Below are 11,065 nucleotides of genomic sequence, written 5' to 3'. Positions count from 1 at the left end.
GAAGTAAATTCAAAAGGAAAAATTAAATAAAAACAGACTACAAGGTGAGAACACCCACTTCCTACATCAAGCTAAAAACGAAAGCATTAGGACGATTAAGACTCTTCTTATTACACATCGAAGAACACCATGCTTAAGAGAAACAGAAACTACAACATATACACATCGAAGAACACGAGGCTACACGAAAGTAATTGAAAGGGTGTTACTTACCAAAGCTCGTTTTATAGGTTCGGTGCAGCTCCTCTTTAACTTGCCATGCTCCTTGAAGATGTCCCGAATTCCCGTGTTTGATATTCATTGCTCCTCTGCATGTTCGCACTCGTGGTTTTAAAATCTCAACATGGCAAGAAAAATATACTACTAATAATACTCGCGCATCTTGTGGGCAACATTAAAGCACTCGTCTGCCATGTTAGAGCATCTCCAACAAGATAAACTACTCATACAAATGCATCTTGATGCGTGCAACGCATGGGCATTTTGCTAGTTCTAAAAACCTTTCCATCATTTGCCACACTACTGGTTGCAGATGAAAAACCTACCCAAGCACAGCGCGATACAGGAGCGACGCACAATTACAAGCTGATATTCTGTTGGACAATGGAGGCTATAACCAATTACTTTTATGGGAACAATAGCACCCAGGATATTTGAAGGGTAGGTATGAACAAAATTGGAACTGCACATGTACTGCTAAGTGATTCAATACACACATTACCAATCAAGGAGGAGAACGATGGTCGCGGGGGCCTCGGTGAGTCATGGTCGACAACGGGAGTCAGTTCATTGTCCACGACGGTGGTACTTCTGCGCTTGGCGTCGGCTTCCGGGAAGCAGATCCGAGACCGTGGAAGATGATGCCGGGGAAGAGGCTCCGTGTACGAAGACGACGGTGGACCGGCTCCAGTGCGGCGTACGAGGTCGCCGATGAGGCAGATGCGCTGCGGTGGACGAGTGCGCCGATGTAAAGGGAGGAGCATGAAGGCTGCGGTGCCGTGGAGAAGTCTATTTTGCGGTGGGGATAGAAATTGGGGAGTATTCAGGTGTACTACTCTGGGTGCCGGGGTGGGGTTGGCTGGGTAGGGTGAACCTGAAGTTACGAAAATAGCCCCCTACCAAGCGCATCCGTAGGCCTATTTCGAACGCTATGATGGTAACTTCCGACTGCTCGAATCAGGGTCGCGGGAGATTTTCCCGCCGACCTCAAAATTTTGTGACACTAGACTCCCCGTGTGGCGTGTTGAGTGATTCAGCTAAGCAACTAGCGAGTAGTAGTAGTAAACTCTGCATATTAGGTTTGACCGAAGTCAAACTTCCTAAAGTTTGACCAAGTTTATAGAAAAATATAAACATTTACCATAACAAATATGTATGATGTGAAAGTACATTCAATAATGAATCTAATGGTATTTATTTGTTATTGTATATGTTAATATGTTTTTTATAAGCTTTCTGAGAGTTTACAAAACTTGACTTTGACCAATGCTAATACGCGGACTTAAATAAAAACATAGGGAGTACACATTTGTTTTCTTAGTTTGTAGTGAACTAATCATTTGTTGAAATTTTGAAATAAATATATTAGGCTATTGACTTCGAATGTAATGGTCTATACAATTCAATAGTTACAATCATTGTCGAATCCAAAGATGTATACAAGGTCTATAGTACTTCACAACATGCTCAAACTCACATAATCCCAGTCAAATGAGAATCTAAATGCATTTCATAGTTATTACTTTGTAGGATGCAACAAAAACAACCATAACTCTACATCAGCCATTATAGAAGCAACATTTTGACATATCCCAATGTGTGAATGAAACGTGCAGAGAGAGCTTTTGATGATGGAGCAGATAGGGCGGGAAAGATTGTATGTATGTGGACGAGAGAGTAGGAGACAAACCTAATGAGACAGAGAGAGAGATAGAGAGAGAAAGAGAGAGGAAGAAGTTGGGTCTGTGAGAAAGATGCATACATGTAATATACATGAGATGCGTGTGCATCTGGATTCTGTATACGTTGAAGAAGAAGAGACAACATGTTTGATGAGAGAGCAGGAAAAACATGGACGAGAGGGGAAGGATCTCGTGGGTTGAGGGATTGACAATTTTGTGCGGGGGAGAGAGGGATTGGTAATTTTGTGCAAGAGAGAGAGGGTGGGGGGAGGAGTCAGTCAGTCATCGTCACATCACCCTGCTTCCAAATGACCCCGCATTCTCTAGCGCAGTGTGGTCGCCGTCTTCGATCTGCTCGTTGCCCTCTTTGAAGATTGAGGTGTTGTGCATGTTGGGTGCAAAGAAGCACAAGCGAGAGTGGTCGCCGTATAACCTTGGATAGGGATGAATTGTGTGCTCGGGGGAGTGTGTGTGTGTGTTGTGCTGCGTGTGTCTGTGTGTGTGTGATATTGAGAGAAAACAAACCTAAGGAGAGAAATGGGTATTCACGAAGAGATTGTGCGGACCTTGAGGTGGGCAGGGGCCGGGTGAGGGTGTCAAAATGTGCGCGTTGATGCATGTGTTGCATGCGACCGTGCGAGGGACGGACGAATCGAGAGAGATGGTTGTTGTGTTACGGATGCTCCTCTCTCTGTCTCTCTCTCCCTCTCTCTCTCTCACACACACACACACAAGTAAACTAGAAGATCGTTCTCTCATGTATACACAACATATCGGCATCTGTCTATGTCTCACTCATGCATGATCATTTGCACATTCACACCTCTCTATGTCTGTATCACACGCACACCATCTCCACATTGCCCTTCCGCCACAACACACATATGGACACATACACACGTTCTCTCTCAGTCACACACACAAAATCAGTATTAAAAAAAACTAGGGCGCACCTAAAACGTCCAAATCCAAATAAACACGAACTGGAGCTAAATTCAAATATATGGAAATATTGCAGCGTCAAGAACTTTCACAGGAAAAAAAGTTGAGTAATATTCGAGGATTGTTTTCACACACACAAAAAGGTTCGGTGGATGTCCTTCGAGCACGACACGGTGACGCACCGTTCGATCGACCGCGCGGCCGCGGTTCACGTGCTTGCACATGATTCCGTATCGTGGCTATGGTTCTAACTAATAAAAGCGCTACCTAAGTCTAATGTTTACGTGTACTAGTACGGTTTTCTTTTAAGTTTGACCAACCTTATATATAAAACTAAAGTAAGCTCCCACACGCGCACTCATCAATATGCCGCCGCTGCCGTTGCGCATGCCCGCGCCCGCCTGCTCCGGCCAACAATTTCTCACCCATCACCGCCGTGTCGCCGCCATCCCTGTGCCATGAAGCCGAAGGCTCGCCCGCTCACGTCGTCTGCAGTCCCTCCTCGCGATGCCGCCGCGCTGCCAAGCACGCGAGCAGCTGGTGGAGCCGTGTCTATGCACGCAGCGTACGAAGAGGAGGATGAGCGCGTGCTGCAGCACGCCAGCGAGGAGGAACTAGCGTGTCATTGCCGTCTCTGCCCGCGCGGAGGAGGCGCGCATGGTGGCTGTCGCGGCGGAAGTCGGTCGCGCGCGCGTCGAGCCCGCAAACCGGGTGCAGACGTGGAATCTAGCTTCGAGACCTTGAATGCCACGTGGATCCTGCAATCTGAAGGAGCAATTTGGGTCAGTCGACTCATGTGAGCCGTTTGATGCAACATGGATGGCTAGAAGGGCTTCTTCCACCTCTTCTGCCATCTTCTTCCTTCGCTCCGTCGAACTTCTTTCACAAATCGACTGACCCACATTATACTACTAGTACGAAGTACAGTAGGAACACGAAGATACAAGAAGTAGCACCAACTGCAAGAAGAACAGTAGTAAGACATAGTACTAGTACTACTGTACGTACTAAAGAGTTCAAATAACGAGAAAGAACATAAACATAGTTCTGCTGGGGCCTCAGCACAACACACCCTTGAAAATAAACTAATAAGCAACTAGTCCTCTTGACACTGCAGTAGAACCAGCATGAGCGACGACACTGCCACCTACTTGGAGTCCGAGTCCACGTCCTCGACTTCGTCCTCGTCCCTATTCCTCTTCCTCTTTGTCGATGCTTCTTTTCTTGAACCAGACACTGGGCTCTACTTCTTCATCTAACCCTTGTAGATATTTAAACAAAGGTAGGCATCCATTGCTGCGTACAGGATGTGATCTTCATCTAATGTCTTCGACTCCCATGCATGATGAAACTCTTGATGAGGTATCTTCAGTTTAGCGTACGAAGGATCAATCATGGCTGCTGCTAGGGTTAGCATTGAAGGTTGAGAGGAGGACACCAGGCTTGCCTTCTGGAGATCGAAGGGCTGGCCTACAACGAGACCTATCCGACGCAGGACGTCACTGTCGTTCTTAAAGCCTACAGTAACGAATTTCACTCTTTTGTCCTTGAGGAAGTTCTTAAAACCCTGGCACTCAACGTCAGCATGGCATATGTGGTAGACCAAGCAAACGTTATGTACGCAAACCTGTATCACGGCGGGCTTCTTCCTCTCGTCGTCCTTTAGATCCTTCTCTCGTCCCAGGACTGTGGTGTACTCAACATCTAGCCCAGCGACCCACTCATCCGTTGAACTGTTGAACATGCGTAGGAAGCGAGCAAGCCATGCTTTCACCATCTCGGATCCACGTGTGTAGATGACGATGAACTGATCGCCGGTGATGGCTCTAACCTGGTACTCAGCGGCAACCATGGAGATTTGGGAGGCCATGGATTTTGGAGGAGGGTTAGGAGAAGTTGAACTGTTGTACCCCACAAAAAAACTAGGGGCGAACTAATGTGAAAGGACGGGACGACTGGGAGCGAACTGTTGTAAGGTAGAAGATGGGGACGAGTAGGGCGTGCGAACGGCGTGGGGTTGCTGGCTTGCCCGGTGGATAAATGGCTGCAAGCCCCCAAAGAGTTCTCAAGAACTATGCGGGACCCACTAGATGTCATGTCTACTAGACCCATATCGTAGGCCTGACGGTATAGCTTCTGCCTGTTCGCACGCCATGCCGGCGCGTGGATGTAACTTCACTTAATTTCGTCAAACGTCATGCCTCCCACGACCTTCGCCTCCCTCGCGCGGTCGCGCCCTTTGAGACTTCGACCGGCTATAAATGAGCAATTTTTTTGCCATTTTTTAGATAAGCAATTTTTTTGCCTACTCCGCATGCATGATACTCCCTCTGGTCCTTTTTACTCCCGTCAACCATTTGCAAAGTGTTTGACCAAATTTATACTTTTTTTTGAACACCACCTTATATTAATTAACCAGCCACACCAGTACACTCATTCGATACAATATTCACCACACAGGGCGGTACGTTATTTACAAGAATACCATCTAATCTATTGTTAAAGCTATACTTAGCGATTAAGTATGCCACCTTATTGGCCGAACGGCTAATCTTTGACAATTGAAGATTGTTGATCAACTTCGAGATGCTCAACGCTTTCATCTTCAGGTCACGCATAGCAGACCTGTCAACGCTTTGACAGGCATCAATGAAATCCCACGACCAAATTTATACTAAAAATATCAATATCTACAATACTCCCAAAACACTTAGGCGTGGTGCATTAACTTCTACCTCGTTTCTTGTTTCTTGACATATCAACCAATAGGAGATGTGGGTGTGCATGCTTTTAATGGCTTGAGACTACCAAACACGACATGCAGTGGTTAGTTCATTGCATGCAATGCTATTAATTAGCAAATAAACATTAAGATCTCTCATTTTCCCTCCTCCTTGGTCACAGTGCACAATCTAAGATGACTTGCTCACCTAGACAGAGGGAGTACTGATTATAATGAGTATAAGAACTACGTTTTATAATGAGTGTAAAAATATTGATTTGACATTGTGAATGTTGACACATTGTGGAATAGTTTTTGAAGTCTGCATAAGTACTCAACTAGTGCTGTCGTTCTCCACAAAAAATGTGTTTACCAATGCATGCATGAACACTAGTTACTCTAACCCCCCTCTCTTCTTTAATTCTTTACCACATCAGCATGTTTGCTATTCCCGTGTGCATGATACCAGCTAAGATACCACCATTATGGCTAGCCTTAATCATCGCATGCAATAATTTAGTGCACCTTGAAATATGAACATGTGTGGGGCGTGTTTGTTTTTAATGACTTGAGACTATACCTAGCCCGGCATGCAAGATGACTTATTATGCACCGTTCCCCATACCTGCAGGAAGCCCGTTCGTCTCCAAATCTTTTCCTCTCCATGTGTAGAAACAATATGCCTGCCAAACTCTCCTTCTCCCTCCGGCGGTCCCACCACTCCACCCCGTGTGAAAAAATCTGCATGCATGACTCTCCTCCTCCCACGCTCGTCCAATCCGTTGTGACCAGCAATATTTCCACCCCTTCGCTCCCCCGTAATTTACTCCAACAAATATGCCCACGTAGCTGTTACTTAACTGCAGGTGCATTCGGTCACTGACATATGGGCCCAGCAGGGGTCTGGCCCACATGTCAGTGACGCAACCGGACCTGCAGTTAAGTCAGTGCAGCTCAGTCCATATCTTACGTAGCTGTGCCATTGCTCGCTATAAATACTGCGCCTCCCACGACATCGCTATCTCCTCCCCCTCACGTTCACGTTCATCGCTATCTCCTCCCCCTCCCTCTCACGTCGACCACCATGGCATCGCTCCTCCCAAGCCCTGGGAGCCCCTCGCTGCACCGCGCGGACGGTCACGCGTCGCCGTTCCGTTCCTCGCCGCCACTAGTCGAGGAGGACGCGTCGGTGTTCCGCTCCTCGCCGCTATGCGACGCGTCGCCGTTCCGTTCCTCGCCGCCACTAGTCGAGGAGGACGCGTCGGCGTTCCGCTCCTCACCGCGACGCGACGCGTCGCCGTTTTGTTCCTCGCCGCCACTAGTCGAGGAGGACGCGTCGGTGTTCCGCTCCTCACCGCGACGCGTCGAGGTGGACGCGTCGGTGTTCCCAATCTCACCAGCACGCGCGCCGGAGGATGCGTCGGCTCCCCGCTACGAGGAGAACGCCGCGCCACCCGCCGAGCCCCCCAACCTTGAGGAGCTTTGGAAAGAACTGGATGTTGCCTATGGGAGGCTTTGCCTCTAGCAGAGCGCGCCAAAATAGAGGCGGAGAAGAAGGTCAAGGAAGAGAAGCGCACCGCGGAACAAGCTGCCTGGGAGGCCTATGTCGCGTCCGAGAGAGTCAGGCAATTGGCTCTTTGGCAGAAGGCTCGTGCGAGGGCCGTGAGGGTGGCGGAGGACGCCCATGCCGACGCCCTGAGTGCAGTCGGGCCCAAGCGCCTCATCTATGCTTGGTGGTACGTGGACCGGGTGCACGCTTCCAGCGAGGAGGAGTACCTGTTGGCACCGGATCACCACACCGGTGAGATCGCGCTCGCCCGCTGGCAAGCCGCCAATCAGCACCTCGCGAGTTGCGAGGCTGAGGAAGAGGCGTTGCGTCGGCATGCTGGGAAACGGCCGCGCACCAGGGCACTCGTGGCGCGCCGCAAGCGCTCCTGCGAGTGCCGTGGCTTTTAGGAGGAGTGTAATTTTTGTTTTGTAAGGCGATCTCATTAGTTTTGGGACGCAAATGATAAATCCCGAACGTTCCGGAATTTTTAGCGTCCTTAATTAAGTATGTAAAAGGGAAAGTTTGGAAACCTTGCGTATTCGTACGCATTTTGCAAGTACGTGCATATAGCACAAACTTTACTATATACTATCGCACTAGACGTCTCTCTCGATATATGCTTGCAGACTGTGCTACTCCCTCCGCCCAGGTCAATAAGTCATCTTCGGTTGTGCACCGTGACCAAGAAGGAGGGAAGACTTATACACCTAGACAGAGGGAGTACTACTATTACTTATGTACGTGCAAATGCACGTTTTAACATTACGATGCGGTTTTTGTAAAAGTAGAAAAACAACACTAGTCAAGCTTGTGAAACGATTCAAAGCAAAACAAATGCAAAAATGCTTGTTTGATTGTTTACTTTTAGCTTCCTTCTCTGTGGTTATTTCTCTGTCATACTTTGTACGGAGTATCTCACTGGTTGGAAAGGCATGCAAATTCCCAAACCGCTTCCTACACCCTGTATCGAATTTTTTGCCTAACAGGTTGTGCTGTGCAATTGGAATTCCAACTTGAGTACTACTACTAGTAGGAGTATAAGGGGCCAGTTCTTTTAGGCTTCTAGATTTGTAATCTCATAACTACTACCTCCGTCCTGGTTTATTGGTCCCCATTGTAATCTGTGTCAAACTTTTGGTCGAAATTTAGCACAAATTACAATGGTGAGGAATAAACCAGTTAAATCTTTGGTCAAAATTTAACACAAATTACAATGGTGAGGAATAAACCAGGACGGAATAGTAGTTTAGAAGCCCAAATAAATGAGTGAGGCGCCTTATTGTTACTCTCCACTATGACTAGTGTCGATGTCAAAACCGGCGGATCTCGGGTAGTGGGTCCCGAACTGTGCATCTAGGCCGGATGGTAACAGGAGGCAGGGAACACGATGTTTTACCCAGGTTCGGGCCCTCTTGATGGAGGTAAAACCCTACGTCCTGCTTGATTAATATTGATGATATGGGTAGTATAAGAGTAGATCTACCACGAGATCAAGGAGGCTAAACCCTGGAAGCTAGCCTATGGTATGATTGTTGTGTATGGAGTTGATTGCCTACGGACTACAACCCTCCAGTTTATATAGACATCGGATAGGGTTAGGGTTACACAGAGTCGGTTACAATGGTAGGAGATCTTGAATATCCGCATCGCCAAGCTTGCCTTCCACGCCAAGGAAAGTCCCATCCGGACACGGGACGAAGTCTTCAATCTTGTATCTTCATAGTCCAGGAGTCCGGATGAAGGTATAGTCCGGCTACCCGAACACCCCCTAATCCAGGACTCCCTCAGTGGCCCCTGAACCAGGCTTCAATGATGACGAGTCCGGCGCGCAAATTGTCTTCGGCATTGCAAGGCGGGTTCCTCCTCCAAGTCCTTCATAGAAGATTGTAAACACCAAGAGTAGTGTCTGGCTCTGCAAAATAAGCTTCCACATATTGCCATAGAGAGAATAATATTAACACAAATCAAATCTGCTTACGTATTCCGCAATGCGTCATCACACTACTGCCAAGTCCTTTACTCGAATCGTTTTTACTTTTCCACCTCAGCATGTTTTGCGAGGCGGTTTCCCTGGCACGTCTTGTCAAAGCAGAGATCGTGTACCCCCTTTACGGGATTCTCATCAATACGGACGTGGGTAATCCAATCGCACCACTTATCACAGCGCTTGGGAGGCAAGCGAGTTTTACTAGGCAGGTGGGGACGCACAACCGTATCCGCCCATATAAGGGGATAAGGATCCACCTTTTTACCTTCGCCTTCTTCCTCCTTTGCCTATCCATCTCCTGCGCACTCGAGCTCCAGCGCCCAAGCCCGCACTTCCCACCTCAACCTTCTCCAGCAATGTCCGGAGCGGGAGGCAAGTGGATGGTCTCCTCCGTCACGGAGGGCCATGTCAAAAAGCTAAGGAAGGCCAGATACTTGTCCAAAGACATCGCGCACCGACTTCCCGAGGAGGGGCAGCTTCTCCCCACCCCAAGGCCCCATGAGAGGGTAGTATTCCTTCCCCACTTCCTCCGCAGACTGGGTTTTCCACTGCACCCATTTGTCCGGGGGCTCATGTTTTACTATGGCCTGGATTTCCACGATCTGGCCCCGAACTTCGTCCTCAACATCTCGGCGTTTATCGTCGTGTGCGAGGCTTTCCTCCGCATCCGCCCCCATTTCGGCCTCTAGCTCAAGACCTTCAATGTCAAGCCCAAGGTGGTGCGCGGCAGCCAGGCGGAGTGCGGAGGCGCCATGGCGGGCAAGATGGCCAACGTCCTATGGCTCGAGGGCTCCTTCATGGAGACCCTAAAGGGGTGGCAATCGTGATGGTTTTACATCAGCGAGCCGCGCGATCCGAAATGGATCGCAGCCCCCGAGTTTTGATCCGGACCCCCACGTGGCTTATGTCCTGGAAAGAGATGGGCCTATCGTGGGGCGACGAAAAAGAGGTGACCGGACTGCAGACATGCATCCAGTCCCTGGTGAGCAAGCCGATCAAGCTCATCAATGTAGTCCAGGTTATGCTCGTCCGCCGGATCCTCCCGTGTCAACAACGGGACTTTAATCTATGGGAGTTCGACCCAGCGCAGCACCAAACCCTTAACAGGCTCTTCTACACGACGTATGAAGACGTCTGGAAGGTGCTAACCAAAGGCGCCGAGGCTCCCACATCCGCTTCCGAGGACCGCGGATACAGCTCGCGGCGTCATGCTAGCGAGGTAAGCTATTTTCACCTTTTACAGGATGTTAAGTTTTTTCATAGTCTGACTCTATGCGGGATCTAAACTCCCTCACCTTTGACAGGCTTGACAGGCGCAGTCCGGATCGATTAACTGTCCGGCTCCCTTGCCCGAAGACCCAGCCCCTGCTCTCCTAGTGAAGCTGCTGGTTCCGGCGCCTTATGTGTTGCCGGAGAAGAAGGCCAAGAAGAAGAAGGCCACGGGGACTCGAAAGAGTGCCCGTAATGTGGTGGTGTCGGACTCGTCATCCGACGAGTCCGAGACGCTCTTCTCCCGTGAGAACGAGGAGGAGGAAGAAGAAAACTCTCCCCCTCGAGTGGGGGGAGGAAAGAAAAGGAAGGCCGCCCCAACGGGGGAGGCCGAAGGGTCCAGGAAGAGGAAGACCCCTCCGCCGAACTACTCCGCCGATGCCGAAGCGTTTGAAGAGGAGTGGCCAGATAGGGCCAAGCGTCCGGCGAAATCGTAAGTATTCGGATATCAGAGTAACTCATGACGTTCCTTTGTCGCACAACTTTCCCTAATGTCGAACATAATTATGCAGCCCACCCCGGGCCGAACTCAACGAGTCGTCGAGCGGCTCCCTGGATTCATCGGACGTGAACTCAGTTCCGCTCGTTCTCTCCCCCCGCACCGCGGACGACGCCGAAGTGGCGTCACAACGAGCTCCGGGGCAGGAGGAGGTGGTCCTGGAGGAGCCGCAAGGCGACCTCCCGGACCCCAGGAG

Source organism: Triticum urartu, chromosome 1, assembly GCF_003073215.2.
Source record: "Triticum urartu cultivar G1812 chromosome 1, Tu2.1, whole genome shotgun sequence".
Classification (NCBI taxonomy): domain Eukaryota; kingdom Viridiplantae; phylum Streptophyta; class Magnoliopsida; order Poales; family Poaceae; genus Triticum; species Triticum urartu.
The sequence above is the reverse complement of the archived record's forward strand: the minus strand, read 5'-3'. Positions refer to the sequence as shown.